General features: G+C 35.4%; 1 long non-coding RNA gene across 2 annotated transcripts; it reads left to right on the top strand.

Moving 5' to 3' along the window:
• The first annotated feature begins 406 nt into the window (after window positions 1–406).
• Window positions 407–10,733, top strand: LOC112703465 (uncharacterized). 2 transcript variants are annotated; one of them, XR_003154611.3, is made up of 3 exons: window positions 407–734; window positions 9,068–9,192; window positions 9,471–10,733. It is a non-coding gene; the product is annotated as an uncharacterized lncRNA (long non-coding RNA). The 2 variants fall into 2 exon arrangements; XR_003154612.3 differs by lacking the exon at window positions 9,471–10,733 and having other exon boundaries at window positions 443–777; window positions 9,068–9,443.
• The last annotated feature ends 1,375 nt before the right edge of the window (window positions 10,734–12,108 follow it).

Raw genomic sequence — 12,108 nt, 5'->3', positions numbered from 1 at the left:
TAATTTATTATTATTTTATTAGTCTCTTTTTCAATCGTCAAATTTCTATAATTCATTTTCTGCATTGTGGTGGAATTTTGTCAGGCATGCATTGTTCGAAATTTCAAGAAATCACAATTTGCTATGAAATAATCGATGTAATCGATTGGTTGGTGATTCGCAATCGTATTTTCTTAAAATAATTGATTATTTTAACTAGCAAGAGCATAGTCATAAGAACTGGACTTAACTAATTGGTTCGACTAAAAAATCTAGTGAATCAGTCACTTGATTAATTTAATTAAGCAATATGACTGAATAAAAAATAGAACCGAAAAAAATTGAGTTGAACCGTTCGATTTTGATGAAAATTGGAGAATAAAAAATTTTTGTTTATGGATCGGTTCAGAGCTTTGTTTTGTATTTGTCAAAATGACGTTGTTTTGGATTTTCAAAAAAAAAAAAAAGAGAAACATTGGAATACCCATTACCTAATATCTCCATCCCCGTTTCCCCAAGTCCCCAACCTTAGGTAACCCTCACCTCACCTTATCTCACTGCGACACCACCGGTCTGTGTCGTCTTCTTCGTCTTACTTAACCTCACCTCACCTCACCGCGACACCATAGTCTTAACTCTCAAGTCTCCGACGACGTTCCTGCACCATGGTTCCTTCGTCTTTTTTGTCGTTTCTCCTTGCTCGGCTTCGTCGTCGCCGTCATCACGTCCTCTCCATTGTCTGCTCTCTCGGACAGGTTGGTGGTTTCTGTCGTCTTCGTCCTTTACTCTCTCGGATAGGTTGGTGTTCTTTTTCTAATACAGTTGAAATAGTTTAAATTTGAGAATGACTAATCTTGAGCAGTTGAAATAGGTTGGTGCTCTTCTTCTATTTGGTTGTGGTTTGGCTTCCTATTAGTAGCACTACCTTTATAGTCTTCTAATAAAGATCCAAAGATTTTTGGCTTTCTGCTTGTTGAAATTATGAATCTGTGGATTGAATTTCTTGAATTTTTTGAGTTTGTTGAATTTTTTAGTATAAATTTGTTTAGGTTAATTTCTTGAAATTTTTTGAATTTGTTGAATATGAATCTGTTTGTTAAATTTTTTGAATTTGTTGGAGTTTTGATGTCTTTTTTCTCATTATTAGTGTTTATAGTTGTATTTGTTGATGTTGCTGTGAATTTAGAGTTGTTGAACAGAAAATAGGAAATAGATGATGTCAATTTGTAATAGCTGTTGTTTTAAACTTTTGACAGATGAAGAACAAGTCTCTGACTTTGAAATCACTTCTTGGATATAGTTCATAGATTCATAGATTGTTATTTTTATTGTGTCTAATTAAGATACTATTGTAATATTATTAATTAATTTCATGACTATCTTTATATTAATTATCTTTAAAATTTGAGACTTAGTTGTTTTTAAAATGTTGGTAAAAATATATATTTTAAATTTTTTTAAATTTATAATTATTTATATTTTTTATTTATGTAAAATTAATTTTATTGGTTTAACGAATAATTTATCAATTGAACTAATAAATTAACTAATTAGTAACCTAGATGATCGATTTGATCATCGATTTAGTTCTTACAACTATGACTAAGAGATGCTAAATTTTCTTTTAAACAATTGATTGTGTTACTTAGCTTATCCAATAATTGATTGATTGACTGATTCAATTATTTGGATTTCCTTCAACAATCAATTTTTAATTTGTTGGATACAAAAAACAACCAATTGATTAGAGTTTTTTTTTTCAATTGATTAAATTTCTACTAAACAAGTTATTTATACCCTAAATCATATTCACTTAAGTACTAGTTATCTAAAATCAAAATCCTAAATATACAAAGATTAAATCCATTTCTTTTAATCTAACTATAAATTAATAAACCCTTACACCTAGGTGATATACTTTGAATCCTAACACCAAAACACCAAATAATAACCCCAAATTCTAAACTTCGGATATTTTATTTTCTAAATTCAAACATTAATCCTCCTAAAATCTTTAATCATAAACCGTTAACGGTTAATTCTAAGACCTAAGTCTATTCCCATAAAATTATAAACAATAGTATCAAACCCTAACTCCTAAATCACCAGTTATAAATCACTAAATTTTAAAGACTAAAATCATAAGCCCTGCGCGCGCGCACACACACACACACATATATATATATATATATATATTTTGGTTGTTACACACAGAAATATAGCCGTTACATACAAAATGTTTTTTTTCCGTACAGTTGATCCCAAAACCTGTTTTGAGAAGCCATGAACAGTGTTGATGATCCAGGCGAAGCTGCGACAAAGAAACCTCCCTCTATTGAGGAGCAAGATCTGCCAAAGAGAAGTAAAAAAAAGTGAAAAAGGACGGTGAAGGTTTTACTGGAAGCCAACAACCTGTGCCAAGAGAAGAAGACTGGATGATTGAAGATAGTACAAGCAACGAAAACCGATCTAAGAATCGGTCTTTTGCTCAAACCTTGAAGAATGGTCCCATGAACAGCCACACTGAAGGTGAAGATTTAGATTCGGCTATCGACACCGGGAAGAGAGAAGCAGAAGGAGATAAGACAGACATGGTGAGTGATTCAGAGTCTGACATCAGAGTGGAAAAAATTGAGGAAGGACTATTTAATATTGTCATTAGTGAAGAGACTGAGAGAAAATTATGGAAGTCATGGTGGAATACGTTAATAGTAAAACTGTTGGGGCGAAAGGTGGGATATGCAGAAATGAAAAGAAGATTGGAGATAATGTGGAGTAACAAAGGAAGTCTTGATGTCATTGACTTAGGGCAGGACTTCTATTTAGTCAAGTTTTATGCAAACGAAGATTTTGATTTTGCCTTATTGGAAGGACCATGGAAGCTTTATGATCATTATCTAACAGTGAGACTTTGGGAACCTAATTTCAACCCTCAAACAGCCACTATAGACAAGGTAACAGCATGGATTAGACCCCCGGGGCTGCCTATTAAACTATATGATAGAAATATTTTGAGAAAAATTGAAAATATCATCGGAAGGACTGTGAAGGTGGATAGCAATACGGCTGAATTATGTAGGGGCAAATTTGCGAGACTGTGTGTTGAAGTTGATTTAACTAAACCTCTAATAGGGAGATATTTAATCAATGGAAGGGAATACCGAGTTGAGTATGAAGGTATTCATCAGATATGCTTTTCTTGCGGGAGAATAGACCATGAGCAAAAAGATTGCCCTCTAAAACAAGCTCCAAAAGCAACAGAAGCTCAGTCAACCCAGGACTTTTCAAAGAACCAAAGATCCAATGGAGTTGCAGAAATGGAACAAGAACAGGAAGAACAAAGGAGATTGGATAAGGGAAAATAAATTGAAATTGACACTATAAGGCAGGACAAGTACGGAGACTGGATGTTTGTCCAAAGGCCAAGAAGGGGAAAAAAGGGCAAAAAAAAAAACTGAATCTAGAGACATCGGAGGAAGAGGAAAGTCAAGATATAGTGTGTTGACCATTGAAGAAACAATACAGGAGGAAGAACAAAAAGAGAGAGAGGGTGGCAATAATGCTGAAAGGGAAACAAATAATGCACACAAGTCAAGAACCAAAGGCAAGGGAAGCAGGAGCAAGCATGTAGAGCAACAAAGCATAAAAAATAATTGGGAAGAGAAAGAGCCAACTAGTGAAAACAGGAAAATAAACCAGGAGACTAAAAAAGAAGCAATAGCTCAAAAAAGAGTCATAACGGAAGTGAAAATGCGCAAAGAGTAGGGACAATAAAACAAGGAATCAACCATCATGAGGAAAACTGGGCAGAGGAGGCTAATGGGACCCCTTCCTTAATGGAGGAATGCATTGAACCTTCGTATCAAGCCCATCCAATAGAAGGAAAACCACCAGACCCCATAAATTTTGAGACAACAAAGGTGGTGCCTATGGAAACAGAGGGCACTGAAAGAGGGCAGGAGAGCTTGTTAGAAGGAATAGATTTCACAACACCTCAAACTAGTGTTGTACAGGACACTGTAATGAAGATGAACTAAATTTCAGGTGTGCTCTTTCCTTTTGAAGTCCTTTTTTGCTATTTTAGTTTTCTTAAACCTTTAATTATCCTTTTTAATGATCACAATAATCTGGAATGTAAGAGGGGCTGCTAGTGGAGCGTTTAGAAGGATTTATAAGGAGATGATGAAACAATATAAGCCAGACATTACCATTCTTTTAGAAACAAAGTGTAGCGGACAAGTTGCTAGAAATGTTATTAAGCAATTAGGATACACTAATTACATTATAGAGGAAGCTCAAGGTTTTGCAGGTGGGATCTGGATTTGCTGGAATAGGAATGACATCAATATTATTTCAATAGAAGCACATCAACAATATATACACGTAAAGGTCCAAGAATGTGGAAGAGGAGAGTGGTTTTTCACTACAGTATATGCCAGTCCTCATCAACAAATTAGAAGAGAGCTATGGCCCAAATTACAAAACATAGCTAACACTGTTAGTGGGGAGTGGCTTATTGCAGGAGATTTTAATGAGATTAAAGATAGTTCAGAGAAGAGGGGAGGTGCACCCACAGATCTGAGGGCTTGCAATGCCTTCACTAATTGGATCAATAACTGTGGTCTAATTGACTTGGGTTTCATCAGTTCGAGATTCACTTGGAGAGGTCCTCAATGGAAAAGCCAAGAAAGAATCTTTGAAAGATTGGACAGAGCTATGGCTAATTCAAGTTGGAGAAACAGATTCCATGAAGCTACAGTGGAGGTGCTCACAAGAATGAAATCTGATCATCATCCTCTATTAATTACTACTGAAAAACGCTTAAATGGAATAAAGGATAGACCTTTTCGCTTTGAGGCTATGTGAACTATGCACCCTGACTTCCAAAATTTAATTGAAACAAGTTGGAATAATCATCATCATCTCAACAATGCTCTTGACAAACTAAAGAAGGACTTAATCGAATGGAACAAGAGCTATTTTGGGAATATTTTCAAAACTAAAAGAAGAATACAAAACAGACTTGTAGGAATTCAGAGAAGTAGCACATATGGAAAAAATCCTTACTTAGATGGTTTGGAACAGAAGCTTATAAAGGAGCTAAACGAGGTTCTGGACAAGAAAGAAACCTTTTGGTTACAAAAATCAAGGGAGAAATGAATTATGGATGGAGATAGAAACACTAAGTTCTATCACACCAAAGCTATAGTTAAAAGAGGGAAAAATAGAATTCTTAAATTCAGAGGGCATGAGGGGGAGTGGATCGAAGAAGAGGAGGATTTGAAAAAGCACATCACTTGCCATTTCAAAAACCTTTATCAAGAAGAGGTTAGAGTTGTTCTTTTTGAACTAGAACATTACGACCTCCCTAATTTCAGTTTGTCTAACTGCAGGAAGCTTGCAGCTACTCCTATGGAAATGGAAATCTGAAGGGCTTTGTTTAACATAGGATCTCTCAAGGCTCCAGGAAGTGATGGCTTTCTGGCGCTTATCTATAAAAATAATTGGGAGATCATGAAGAACAAAGTGTGTGATTTTATCCAAAGCTGTTGGAAGAATCCAGAGATCATAAAGCAAGCCAATACCACACTCACACGCTAGTTCCAAAGCTGAACCATCCAGAGTCCATCAATCAGTTCCGGCCGATAGCTTTGTGCAATGTGACCTACAAGGTGCTAACCAAGATAATAGTAGACAGAATCAAACCTCATCTCAGTGATAGAATAGCGGTACACCAATCAAGTTTTATTCCAGGAAGAAAAATACAAGACAATATCATCATTGCGAAGGAGCTCATGCATAATATGAAGAGAATGAAAGGAAAAAATATTTTATGGCAATAAAAATTGACTTCGAAAAGGCTTATGACAAGCTTAGCTGGGATTTTATTAAAGTTAGACTCAAGGAGTTTAAATTACCAGTGAAAGTGATACAAATAATCATGCATTGCGTTAACTCAGTGTCCTATAATGTGCTGTGAAATGGAAACAAGACAGAGGAGTTCATTCCAAAAAGAGGGGTGAGACAAGGCGACCCAATTTCTCCATACCTTTTTGTTATCTGTATGGACAAGCTATCTCAGTTGATAGAGGAGTTAGTGCATCTTGGAGAGTGGAAACCTATGGCAGCGGATAGAAGGGGACCAAGAATATCTCATCTAATCTTTGCCGATAATGTTCTTCTATTCACAGAAGCCAGCCAGGAACAAATGCAAAGAGTTAAATAAGCACTAGAAAAATTTTGCAAGGCATCTGGATTGAAAATTAACGAAGAAAAATCCTCAATTGTCTTCTCAAAAAGCACAGATATAAATTTAAGGAGGAGGATTATAGACATAGCAAAATTCAGAGAACAAAAGGAATTGAAAAAATACCTTGGAGCTTTGATTACAAATAATAGAGGAGGCAAGGAAAAGTTCAAAGATGTTATGGGTAGAGTTCAGAGTAAACTCAAGGGTTGGAAGAGTAAGTGTCTATCTCTTGCTAGAAGACTAACGCTGGCTCAAGCATCCATTAGTCCTGCTCTTAACTTCCAAATGCAATACGATAGAGTTCCTAAAGGAGTTTGTCAGGAAATTAAAAAGCTTCAGAGGAGCTTCATATGGGGGATGAACCCAATCATCGAAAAATACACTTAATTAGCTGAAAAACTCTATGTCGTCCTAAGCACGAAGGGGGTATGGAATTTAGGAAAATCACATCAATGAATGATGCCTTCTTGATGAAAATTCTTTGGCAAATGGAAGGAGAACCTGGGAAGCTATGGGTGGAGGTGCTAAAACAGAAGTACTATCCAAGAGGACAATTGGAAAACAACATAAGAAGCAAAAGATCTGATTCTACGCTTTGGAAGGAACTCGTGAAAATATGGCTAATTTATCAGGAAAATTCTATACAATACATAGGAAATGGATGCGCAACTAACTTCTGGAAGGATCAATGGGTGTTGGAAGAAGGAGCTCTCAAAAATCATACTCTCAACCCAAAATCATACTCTCAATGAGAAAGGAAAATGGGATCGAGAACAACTTAGACTCAATTTACCAGAAGCAATTATTCAAAAAATCACAGCAATGTGCCCACCAAATCAAGATCAAGAGGGAGATAAGAGAGGTTGGAAGCACACAGAGGATGAAAATTTCTCAATAGCAGCAACTTATAAAGCCTTAAACAATTGGTCAAAACCCCAAAAAATAATATGGAAGCAGATATGGGAATGGAAAGGGACACAAAAAATTAAAGTGTTCATGTTGACCGCTATCCATAGAAGAATTCTAACAAATGAGAGGAAATAAAAAATATTTGCGGGAAGCAGAAACTGTTATGCGTGCCATGGAACTCAGGAAAGTTGCATACATGTGCTAAGGGACTGCCAGAGAGTATCAACAATTTGGGTCCAACTCCTAGATTCATCTAAAATTCAATCCTTCTTCAACTTAAACTGGGAGGAATGGGTAAAGCTGAATTTGACACAACAACTAGAAAAGAGTAAGAATTTTGACTGGAAAGATATTTTCATGGTAGCCTGTTGGAGAATGTGGTATTGGAGAAATAAGGAAATTAATGATGACAACTACAGAAGACCGTACCAACCTCATATTGATATCATGAACCAAGTTCAGGAAATTAAACAAACTCTGGAAAGGAATTACCTGATTAAAGGTTTGAAGATGAAGCATGAGGTTCACGTCAGTTGGGTGCCACCGCCAGAAGGATGGGTAAAGCTTAACACAGATGGGTCTTCACAGGGGAACATGAGATGTGTTGGCTGTGGCGGGTTGGTGAGAAATGAGAATGGAAGATGGGTTTCTGGATTTACCTGTAGGATTGGTAGCTGCACAGCATTCACAGCAGAGCTATGGGGTGTCATGGAGGGCCTGAAATTAGTCTGGACTATGGGAATGAAGAGAATCATTGTGGAGTGCGATTCGGCGGCTGTTGTTAAGCTGTTGAATGGTGAAAGAAATCTGGAGAAACATCCCAATTCTCTAGTCAGACGAATTGATGCACTAAAAAAAAAGATTGGAGAATATTTTTTGTACAAATTTACAGAGAGACTAATAGAAGTGCTGACTATTTAGCTATAAAAAGCTTAAAAACTGGTGATGGTTTTTTGTTTTGAGATACATCATTTCCAGAGTTAGCTAGAATCATCTATAAAGATTACACAAGGACTTCATTACCCCGATCTATTTGTATATAAAGTTTCTTTTTGTTGGGCTTTATTAACCCCGTCATTTTATATATATATATATATATATATATATATATATATATATATATATATATATATATATATATATATATATATATATATATATATCCTTAACCCATAAATGATAAGTGTTAAGTCTTAAAATATGTACTTTATACCATAAACCTTATACACTTAAATGCTAGTTATCTAAACGTTAAATCCTAAATAGTTAAAGACCGAATCAAATGCCTTTAAATCTAACTCAATCAATAAACCACCCTTACATCTAGATGATATACTATGAGTCCTAACACCTAAAATAATAAACTATAAAATCAATTAATAATCCCAAACCCTAAACTCTCGAGATTATGATTTATAAATTCAGACCTTAACAGTCCTATAATCTTTAATAGTAAACCTTTAATTATAAATCCTAAATCCTAAATTTTTATACCAATAAAATAAAAATCAAACCCCAAATCATAAATTATATATACTCCCTTGAAAAAATTATAGGGTGACAAAATTCTAAGAGCGACTATTATACCAAACTGATGATTATAGAGGGCAAAAGAGATTCGATAACAATTATAGACATTGGACAATTAAAAAAGATTGATAATAAATTATGAAACTTTTAATATTAAGATTGAAAAGATAATATTGGTAAAATTTTAAATTAAAAATAAATTTGAAAAAAAGATTAAAAATAAATAATGATAGAATATTAAATTGTTAATGATAGAATTATAAATATAAAATAAATAAATAATAAATAATAAAATAAAAATTAAATTAAAAATTTTAAAATTTAATCATATATGAAAGATCAATTAGTAAATAAAATAAAAAATCTATTTGGTAATTGTACAAGTCTTTACTGGTACAGGTGAACGGAAGGATCAAGGACTCGCACGGTTATTATGATGACACGATCGGACCTTTGGAGCGGCTGGGAGTGGTACTTGCAAAGACACTCTAACATTCAAATCAGAATGGATCTAAGAGATAAAGGTCAGGAGTGTATAACGTACCTGGGGAAGCTTTAAGCTCCTCTTTATATAGTTTGTCTTGTTTTTGTCTTATTTTTTTTTATCTTATCGATTAGCAAAATTAAGGAGGATATTTGAATATGAATTTTGGTTTGTGATTCTGATGCATGAGCATTTTAAGTACTTTTCTTTGGTGTTTCTTATAGAGAATTAATGACTTTTTGCTTGATGATTATATGATTTTCAAAGTTATTCTAGTAGTACTTTGAGTGCTTTGATTTCTTGTTAATTTAATTGTAGTTGAATGATAGCAAAAGAGAAGCAAAGTACAAGCAAAAGAACGCAACTAGGAAGCACTTTTCAGGAAGAAGAGGAGGTGGCGTGCAACACACCATTCATCCAAAGCAAGGGACTTGGTGTGCCACACGCCAGCATGAAAGTGTGGCACACTGGGCCAAAGCTCTAGAGAACAAACACGCCAAGTGAGTGGGTGTGCAACATGCCCAAAATTCAACCCTCCAGGGCCCTTTGTTGACAGCGTGCAACATGTTAGGCTTAAGGGCATATCATTTTGACATGCCTTCGATGATGAAATCTCACAATCAGAGTGGCGTGCAACACGTCAGGCATGGGGAATGCCACACCCAAACCATATTTTCCAGGACCATTTCAAGAACCCGACGTGCCGCACGCCTGAACCAAGGCGAGGCACGCTGAGCCAACTTTTCAGAAGCTCAAAAATTGAGCATTTCAAGCATACAAGAAAGCATGTGACATGCCACTGCCACAACAATACCGTATCACACGTTGAGAAGATGAAGCTCCATGGCATCCAGAGCCTGGCGTGCAACACACCAAACATAGGGTGTGCAACACACCAAACATGGGGTGTGCAACACACTAGGTAAGCTAGCTCCAGGGGACTTGGAATTTGAGCATGCAACACGCCATGGTACAAGGGCGTTCCATTTTGGCACGCCTTCGAGGGTCTCTCCAAACATAGAGATGGCATGCAACATGCCATACATGGGGCGTGCCACACGCCCAGGGTGTGCATGCTCAATGATCTTGAAAACTTGGCGTGCAACGTGCCAAGGTTGGGGCATGTCACACGTCAAAGCTTGCTCCCAGTGGTGACTGAATTGAAGAGCGTGCAACACACCAATGAAGGGGCGTGCAACACGCCCCGGTCCATCAAGTCCAATTGAGTCGAGAAGCATTCCAAGCCCATAGATGATGCGGAGGATTGAATCACTGAAATCTTGAACCTGAATCACAATTGAGAGTTGAAGATTAAATGCAAAAGATTTGATTTGATTTGATTTAATTTTAGTTTTAATTATGTTTGAATTCAATGATTAGGTTTTTTTAGGTTTAATATATAAGGTTTCTCAAAACTTTGAGGAGGGGGACTTTTTTTGCCTTTTTTATTCTGATTCTTGGATTTTGAAGTTTAGCATGAGTCACTAATCTCCTTGATTAAGTTTAAGAGCTCTGTTGAGTCTTATGGACTAATGTTATGGATTTTCTACTTTGATAATGCATTGATATTTTCTTAAGAAAGAGTTCTTGTTCTTCATCTAAAGGATTTGAATATGTGGAAAACAATTCTCTTTTGACTTGAATTCTCTTAATATGTTGAAAAAGTTAATTAATTGAATTAAGTTTGAAAACTTCTTCTCATGATTCTTAGGCTTTGAAATTAGATTTGATAAGTGACATTGAATCAACCAAGTTTGGTTCTTGAGAATCGTGTGATTTTTAAATCGGTGAACGTTCTAACCTCTTATCACCATTGACTAATCAAGGAATTGATAATTGATTCAGATTAGAGAAATTGAATTACCAAGGAATTGGAGTTTGATTATTTATGACTTGCTATAGATACATTATTGCATAATCAAGGTAGAGAGTGAAAAGAATTTTGTCCGAAAGTCTCAACATCTTTGAAACCTTAACTCTTTTTAATCATATTACTTTTTGAATTATTTACGACTTGTTTTTGTTTTATTCCTTGTTTTTATGCAAATTAACCTTGAAACTCTAATTTCTGATTTTATGACTAGAATAATCAATTGACTATTGCTTGCTTAGTCCGTTAATCCTTGTGGAAACAATAATCTACTCGTGGTATTACTTGAAACGATTTGGTGCACTTGCCGATAGTTTGTGGTTTGTAAAATCCGCATCAAGTTTTTGGCACCATTGCCGGGGATTAATTGAGATTAATAACAACCCAATCAATTGACTATTGCTTGCTTAATTTGTTAATCCTCGTGGGAACGACAACCCACCCACTCCTATGGTATTACTTGAAATGATTCGGTGCACTTGCCGATAGTTTGTGGTTTGTAAAATCCGAATCAATTTTTTGGCGCCATTGTCGAGGAATTCCCTAGATTAGATCTTTTCTTTTCTTATTATTTAATTTTTGTTAGTTACTTCACTGGGAATTTCCTTCACTTTGATGTAGGAAATTTCAATTTTTTTTTGTTTTCTATGTGTGTTTATGCAGAACAATAAGGATAAAAAACCTATTTAATTTGATCCTAAAATTGAAAGAACTCTTTGGAGGCAAAGAAAACAAGCTAGAGACCAGAGAGTTGTAGAAGAGATTGAAGAGGAAATTGAAATTGATATGGCAGAGAACAACAATAATGTCATTGCTCATAATGTCATTAATAACCAACAAGCTAGGAGGACTCTTGGATCCTTCACCACTCCAAATCCTGAGCATTGTGGCAATAGCATTATTACTCTTACTGTGAATTCCAATAATTTTGAGTTGAAGGCCCAACTCATCACTTTGATGCAACAAAATTGTCAATTTGGTGGAAGTACTCAAGAGGATCCTAACTGACATATCTCTAACTTCTTTCAAATTTGTGACATGGTCAAGACTAATAGAGTCTTTGCTGAGGTTTACCAACTATTGTTG

Source organism: Arachis hypogaea, chromosome 7, assembly GCF_003086295.3.
Source record: "Arachis hypogaea cultivar Tifrunner chromosome 7, arahy.Tifrunner.gnm2.J5K5, whole genome shotgun sequence".
Lineage (NCBI taxonomy): Eukaryota > Viridiplantae > Streptophyta > Magnoliopsida > Fabales > Fabaceae > Arachis > Arachis hypogaea.
This window is presented reverse-complemented; position numbering and strand designations above follow the sequence as displayed.